Raw genomic sequence first — 7528 nt, forward strand, 5'->3', positions numbered from 1 at the left:
CCACGGGTCGGCGTCCTCCTTGGCCTTCCTGGCCTCCTACTCCAGCGTGGAGGCGCGCAGCGCCTCAGCGAGGTGCGGCCATGTGGCCAGCTCCTCGAGGTCGCTGACCTCGCGGGACGCCGCAGCGCGGCCTGCAGCTCGGAGTCTTCGTCCTCTTCGGGCTGGGCCCTGTGGCGCTGGCGCAGCCCGCGGCGGAGTAGCCGCGGGCTCGTTGATCTAGAGGTTGTCGCCGCCAGATCTCCGTAACGCGGACGCGGTCGGAGCTCGGGGTCGGCGGCATCGAAACCTGATCTGGGCTCAGGTGCCAGCCGTGGGGGAGGTGCACGTCGCCCCATGGCATTGGGGTGTCGGCCTCCTAGAACATCTGCGCCACCGCTAGGGTGACGTAGATCCGATCGCTAAGGGGTAGAGGCATGGGCGGACCCAGGATTGGTTTCTAGTGGGGGCAAAGATGTGCTTAGTGGTGCAAATATTTTTATTAAGTGGGGCAAATCAGTATTTAGCATGACATATTACAAGGTGGTAGAAATTTGAGTGGGGGCAGCCGCCCACATTAGCTAAAGGCTTGATCCGCCCATGGGTAGAGGTGCTCGCCGAGGCGCTAATTCCGTGGCGGAAGTGCTCGCTGGGTGCGAAATCGACTTCAGGAGGCAGCAGCGCGGTTGGTCGTCCGTCGATTTGAGCAGCGTCGGCGCGAATTTTTTTTTTTTGGAGTACTGACGCGTCACTGATCTACCATGGCGAGCAAGGCAGCGGCGGCGGAAGCGGCGCGGAATAGGGGTGGCGGCGGCACTAGAGTGGAGGCGGAAATGGAGATGGGTGTGCGCGGTGAAATTTCAGGAGATCGTTGGTCTGAGGAGGTCATTGGGTGCGCGCGTCGACTATGCCTTTTGCCGCATACTGGAATCCTGGAATGGAAACGCCATATTTGGTGTGTGTGGTTGTGCAAAATACCGCAGAAAAAAACTTGCAACGATTTTATGTAAAAAAATACAAAAAGATATTTAGCCCAGACCTGAAGCGTCGCCTTTCATTGTCTCAGCGCGAGAAGATTCGCAGCTACGCAGGATCGTATGAGTATCGGACGAAATTCGTCGTGCGTATAGCAGGGCTCTTTTTACAAAGATCGGCCATCTCCGTACTCGACGTCCCATCCAGCAGGACAAGTTTCCACGCCGCGCACAAGCAGGCACGACACGGCCTCCGCCGTAGTACGTACTACGTAAGTTGCTGCACGCACGGCCGTCGTCGCATCCTTCCGTCCATATTCTCTGATTCGGTTTCCACACAAGATACAGCCGGAAGCCGGAGAGGGACTTGGAACTTGGAAAAGGAGAAGATAACAGAGTACTCTAGTCCCATCTCAGTACGAAAAACATGTACTCCTACATGGATCAAACCGAAAAACACAATATATTCCTGAAGAATTGCTAGCGCCAACGATTTCTGCATTTTCTTCAGCGAGTGGCCAAAACTTGGGACATGGGCCTTCCTGTCGAGTGTCGACCCACGATCGCCAGCCAAGGCTGGTGGCTCTGGCTCGGCTCGCGTCGCTGTAGGACATGCCATGCCATGCCAGCGGTCGTGGACGCGGCGACCGAGGCGGCCGCGGAACGCGGCGACTCGCAGCGCCTCCTCCATCTGGCCCCACACTAATCCCCTCGCTACTCTATCCGGCTGCTGCTTCCTCTGGCCGTAGATCATCACACGGCCGACTAATCTGGCGGCTCGGAATGAACATCGGGACGGGAATAACTGACGCGGAGAGATGCAGCCAAATACTACAAGCCACTGGCTCCGTCTCGCGCGCTACCACGTCGGACAGGTGCAGGCTGCCACTGGTATACGACGGGCATCAGCGCGGTTTGTGCACCACCCAGGCGAGATTTCACCCTCACAAAAAAGCAAAGCGAGATTTCGACTCATACAGAACCCTTTTTCCTTGGAAAGTTCATCGTAAACTAAGCTTGATTCCAGCATATTAATAGCATCCCAGCCACGCGTCTCAAAGGGAGGCTCAAGTGAGATTTGGGGGTATCTCACAGAAAACCACAATCCAGTGGCCATATAGCCTATTATTATCAGGTGTGGATAGGGGTGTAAATGTTTCGAATAGTTACCACTCACATCTAAATTAGCAACTGATTTCATTTTTGATGATACGGTTTGCATTTTAAAAACGGTTAGATATGGATGCGGATGTGGATACTGCGCAAGCGGGTATTTAGCGGATACGGTAACGAATATGGGATATTGATTATATCCGGTAAATATGGATTATCCAATATCTTTTGCAGGTAATAGGATTATCCGATGAATATAGCCCAACCTTAGATATGATGCTGACAAACTATTTAGGTCCATCAGTCGAACTATCATGCTATATCCTCTAGCCATATCATGTTAGTATAGATATTGCACTATTACTATTGCTTATTGTTAATTTGGGCAGCTGCCTTTGGATTATTGTTATATTGTGTCAGCACGCAAATTGTTTTGTTGTACTAAAAAGCGTGCATATTTGGCTATAATCTAGTGGTACATGGTTTTTATGCGCACCTTCCACATAAAATAAAATAAAAATCTAAGAGTATTTGTTTAGTTAACATTATCTGATTCTTGTCCACTCCATACTCTCAATAATCCGCAATAGAATCCGGATCCAACCATTATCTGCTCCAATTAAAATCCGCCAAGAAACATGATAAAAGATATGGAAATAACAGTATCCGATCTGATCCATTTACTCCCCTTGTGTGGCTCCAAATTAGGGCGATCTCTAATGACATAATTTCTGTGACACGTAATTCATATTTTATTTCACAATTAATCATAAAAACTTGCGCGCCTAGTAAACTAAACCGAAGGGAGTACTTAAACTCTTTGAAAATTTAATTTCATACTATAGTAAGATGGTGCCACCTATGTTGCTACTCTTTTACATATCTTTGGTCGAATTCAAAAACAAAATAGTACTAGTATTTGAGAAGGACTGGGGAGTAGGAAAGAAAATGAGTAGGCAAGGACTGGGGAGTAGGCAAGGAGAAGATATCTAGTGCTACCACCCCTTTGCATGCTACCGTGCTACCGTACAAAAAAATGTATTTTATACGTGTCAAAAAATTATACGGAAAATTGTGAGTGCTCATGAAGCATGTCCCTACAACATCCCAAAATTTCATATCCAAAATCGACATGGACACTAAGAAACAAAAAAGAGAAAATTAGGATGAATAGTGCTACCTAGTGTCACAAAAAGACAAATCAGAAAATGACACTATTCATGCTGATTTTCTCTTTTTTGTTTCTCAGTGTCCATGTCGATTTTGGATATGAAATTTTGGGATGTTGTAGGGACATGCTTCATGAGCACTCACAATTTTTCGTATAATTTTTTGACACGTATAAAATATTTTTTTTTGTAGGTAGCATGGTACCACCTAAAGGGGTGGTAGCACTAGATATGTTCTCAGTAGGCAAGGTCTGTAGAGGAAGAAGTCTCTTTACCGACAGTTTTCTAGCAAAAGAAGAAGAAAGGAATGAGTCGCCATAAATAGAGGGGCCAAATGTTGTACGGTCAATTTATGAGGCGCACACAGTGCATCTGGAGCATTTAGTGAGCGCCAACTCTCCCAGCGCATTCGCGCACGAGGGTTGTCGATCCAGGAATTTGGGCTCGTTTAAGAGAGTTTTTTTCCACAGAAAAAGAAATCCACAAAGTGTGAGAGCTGGTTTGATGGTGTTCCCAGACAAATCGTCAAACACTGCGGCGAGCCGAATCCATCAACTCTGCTGGAAAACAGGGCGTATCTCCATGCCAAGCCGAAGCCGTCGTAGAGCCCACCCGTGGTTCCTTAATTTTAGAGTATACAGTACGCCCAAACCAGTTTGTTTCATCATGGTGTAGTAGCGGCAAGACGAATCGCACTCAGCCAAGAAAGGGATTAGGTGCGACCAAACATTATCCATGCGCCGCGTACGCAACGGGCACCGGGAACGTTATCCATGGAAAACAGCGTGAAGCTTCCATTAGCCCAAACGATAAATTTACGGCACCTTTTTGGACACAATTAATTATGTGAAAGATCCACGCGTGAAGCTTCCATTAGCCCAAACAGCGTGAAGCTTCCATTATTCTACCGTGTAAAAAATAAGATCCACGCTTGATACGATTGCATCGTTCAGTATAGGATGGCACCCGCATGGTATGGGTACAGTCTCATACCCGTACCGTCGTATTCAATTTTACCGTCACCCGTATCCATACCCGTTAATGGCTACAAGTTTTTCCATACGCATCACCCGACAGGGCAAATGGGTACACACGGGTAAAAAATATCCGCGCTTACAACACATCAAATTGATCAATAAAATATGACAGAAGGTGGAACAATCCTAAATATAAGTCTACTCCTCACTAACCTACTAGCGATTGTGAGATTGAAAAGCGTCAGCTTCAGCCTAACAACCTGAAGGTCCCACTTATCAAATTTAGATAGGTAAATGGGTATGCGGGTATGGGTTCTACGATTCCGTACCCGTACCCACTCTACCAGGTGGGTATGATATTTTCCCGTTTACAAATCCATGGGTATTATTTTTTCCCATACCCATACTGCTATTGGGTTTTTACCCGGCGGGTACGTGGGTCATGGGTACCCATTGCCATCCCTAGTTCAGTACTCTCTTTATGCCACCTCGGGAAAAAAAATACTTTCTCTACACATCTGGTAACTAGTAGTACTTCCTATCTTTCCAAATACATCGTTCTGTACATCTTTAAAATATGAATACATTGACATAATTTTGGCCAAATATATAACTAGCATTATGTTGGTTAAATTATTACTACTTAGTGTTTTTTACCTTGATATGCATAATATCTTAAGACTACTCATAGTGGGAGTAACTAAGGTAGTACTAACATAGAGCTACATGCATTGCCAACTAGTAAAATTGATGAGATGACATGACATTGAATGAAGAAAGAGATGGTTATGGTACTCCCTCCGTCTCGATTTATAGGGCATACGCGTATCCTAAGATTATCAATTTGATCAATATAGTATAAGATTTATATTATAAAATTTATACCATTAGAAAGTATAAGATCTGAACTTTCTAATGGTATATGTTTTGTATTGTATATCTTATGTTACGTTGGTTAAATTGGTAATTTAGGGATACGCGTAGGACCTGTAAATCAGGACGGAGGTAGTAACTAGCTATGTTACCATTAGAGCAAGAACAATACAGTAGCCGGCCACTGGCTATAGTAGTTTGTCACGTCATCTATAATCAACTTATAGTTAGCATGTACAATAATGGACTATGAAAGTATAGTGCTTTTACAACATAAGGTCTACCTTTTAGTCTCACAAAGTGCCTAGGAGCACGTGCTAGAGTTGGCTCTTGCATGAGAGTCCACTTTCCTTCTCTCACCTAATCTCTCTCGTCCAACTAAGCAAAAAATATAACATTTTATGTCTTATAGCCCGCTGACTATATCTTATTGTACTTGCTCTAACATCACACTTTTCAATGTATAATGAGTCTACAAGCTAATTCGATGCTACTTGCTACTATGACTAATCTAATGAACAAGCCTGGAGGGAGTATCTTTCGTCAAAAATGTTTCACTAGAGCAAGTACAATAAGGTACAGTCAGCTGGCTATAAGAGATAAAATATTATAAATTTGCAAATTGTTATAGCCAGCAGCCGGCTACGCTATTGTAGATCAATCTATATCCAGATAGAATTCTTGATAGAGACACCCAATTAATTAATGGTGGAAACTTTCACATAATTAATTGTGTCCAAAAAAAAGTGCCGCAAATTTATCTAGATACGGGTCCTAGTGTTGTAACTCTATATGGATATAGATTGATCTACAACTTAAACACGCTCAAAAAAAATTTCTTCTTTTTTTATGGGGGAAAATATCGCCCACCTTCTGTATCCAAGGGATGCACATCACTTTTTTTATTAGATTATTCATAACACCTTATAACTTAAACACGCTTAAATAGAGATGTATCTAGATAAAACAACGAGACATATTGAAATAGAGGTAGTCACTCCATCCCACGAAGGTTGTCTAGCATTTGCTAAAATTTAGAGGTAACTAGACACTAAATAGCATCTAGATACTTGATTTAGCGGAGGGAGTACTAATAAGGTAATTTTGTTCTTCCTTATATTTGGAAAATAAGATGGTGACCTTGTATACAGGAGCGGAGCAAGTATACTGCTTATACAACTCGAAATTTTCAATTTACCTAGTCTTTGCAAAAGTCATCCACGTCGTGCTAGAACGACGCGAGATTTGCTCGAGAAAAGTGATTGAACGGGAAACCGGGTCTGGCAAGAAAAGATCACGCGAGAAGAATGACAAAGCTCGAGGACCGAAGCCCTCCGGAGGGCTGAAGTGCAAAAGACGCGAGCTGGGCTTATCCGGATTTTGATGCCAGCTCGGACGTCGCGTGGTCGGGCAGCGGCGCGCAGTCCTGCCTGTCGCTATCGCCGCCCGCGCTCCGAGTCGTCGCGCGCGCCCACTCCACCCTCGTTTAATTATAGTAATCACCCCCGATTAGCGCCCTAATTTTATCCAATTAGCCCAAACGACCCCACCATGATTTATACAGTTACAAAATAGTAGTATTAGTACAGGAGCTTTCATCTAAATAAATTTCTTAAAATACCATCACTAGGTTGTGTGGGTGCGGATTTTGAAATTTAAAAAACGCGGCAGCAGCAGCAGCTTCTCGAAAAAGGAAGCAGACAAACCGGACAGTCGTGCTCCAGCTGTAATTAGTCAAACCCCGATGCGGCCCATTCATCACGCGCACGCCGACACCCTGGCCCGGGAACCGCGGGCCCCGCCTGTCAGCCAACACTGTACTATATGTGCGGGGCGCGTCGGCTGAGCTGGAGCGCTTTACCACGGGGCCCCGGCTTTAACTAACGTTATCCACCCGCAGCACAAACAACCACCCCCGAAGTCGCGACGTAATTACGAACATGCCACTGGAGCCTGCCTGCCTGCGGCGTCACGAAATGGTCTTGTTTTTTTATAATTAGCGCTGATTGTGCGTGCTGCTAACCGCTCTTCTTCTGGAGTAGTCTTCCGCTCTGGCCTCCCTGTAAAGTAATGGTTGATTAACAATGGATGGTTGGTTAGGATTGGTTAAACTAGAGATCGGATAGGGCGTGGGATATGCTTCTATACTGCCACTTCCATCCACATTGTCAAAGCTGGTGAAACGACTTTTTTGCGTGTGTGCATGCCAGGATTTGTTTCCTTTAATTACTACACCCTTTAACCATCTTCGTCTTTTCTTGTGTATAGTTAATCCTCATCCTCATCTTACCTATGGTTTAAACAAGTGCTGGCCGAAAGAGGAGGTAAAAGGCCCCTGGCTTTACAAGGAAATTAATACGCATGAAAATTCAAGTGTATATATTTTACTCTTTTCAATACAGTATACCCCGTTTTTCTTACATAATTCGATTTTCCGTAATATTAG

Source organism: Lolium rigidum, chromosome 1 (assembly GCF_022539505.1).
Source record: "Lolium rigidum isolate FL_2022 chromosome 1, APGP_CSIRO_Lrig_0.1, whole genome shotgun sequence".
Taxonomy (NCBI): domain Eukaryota; kingdom Viridiplantae; phylum Streptophyta; class Magnoliopsida; order Poales; family Poaceae; genus Lolium; species Lolium rigidum.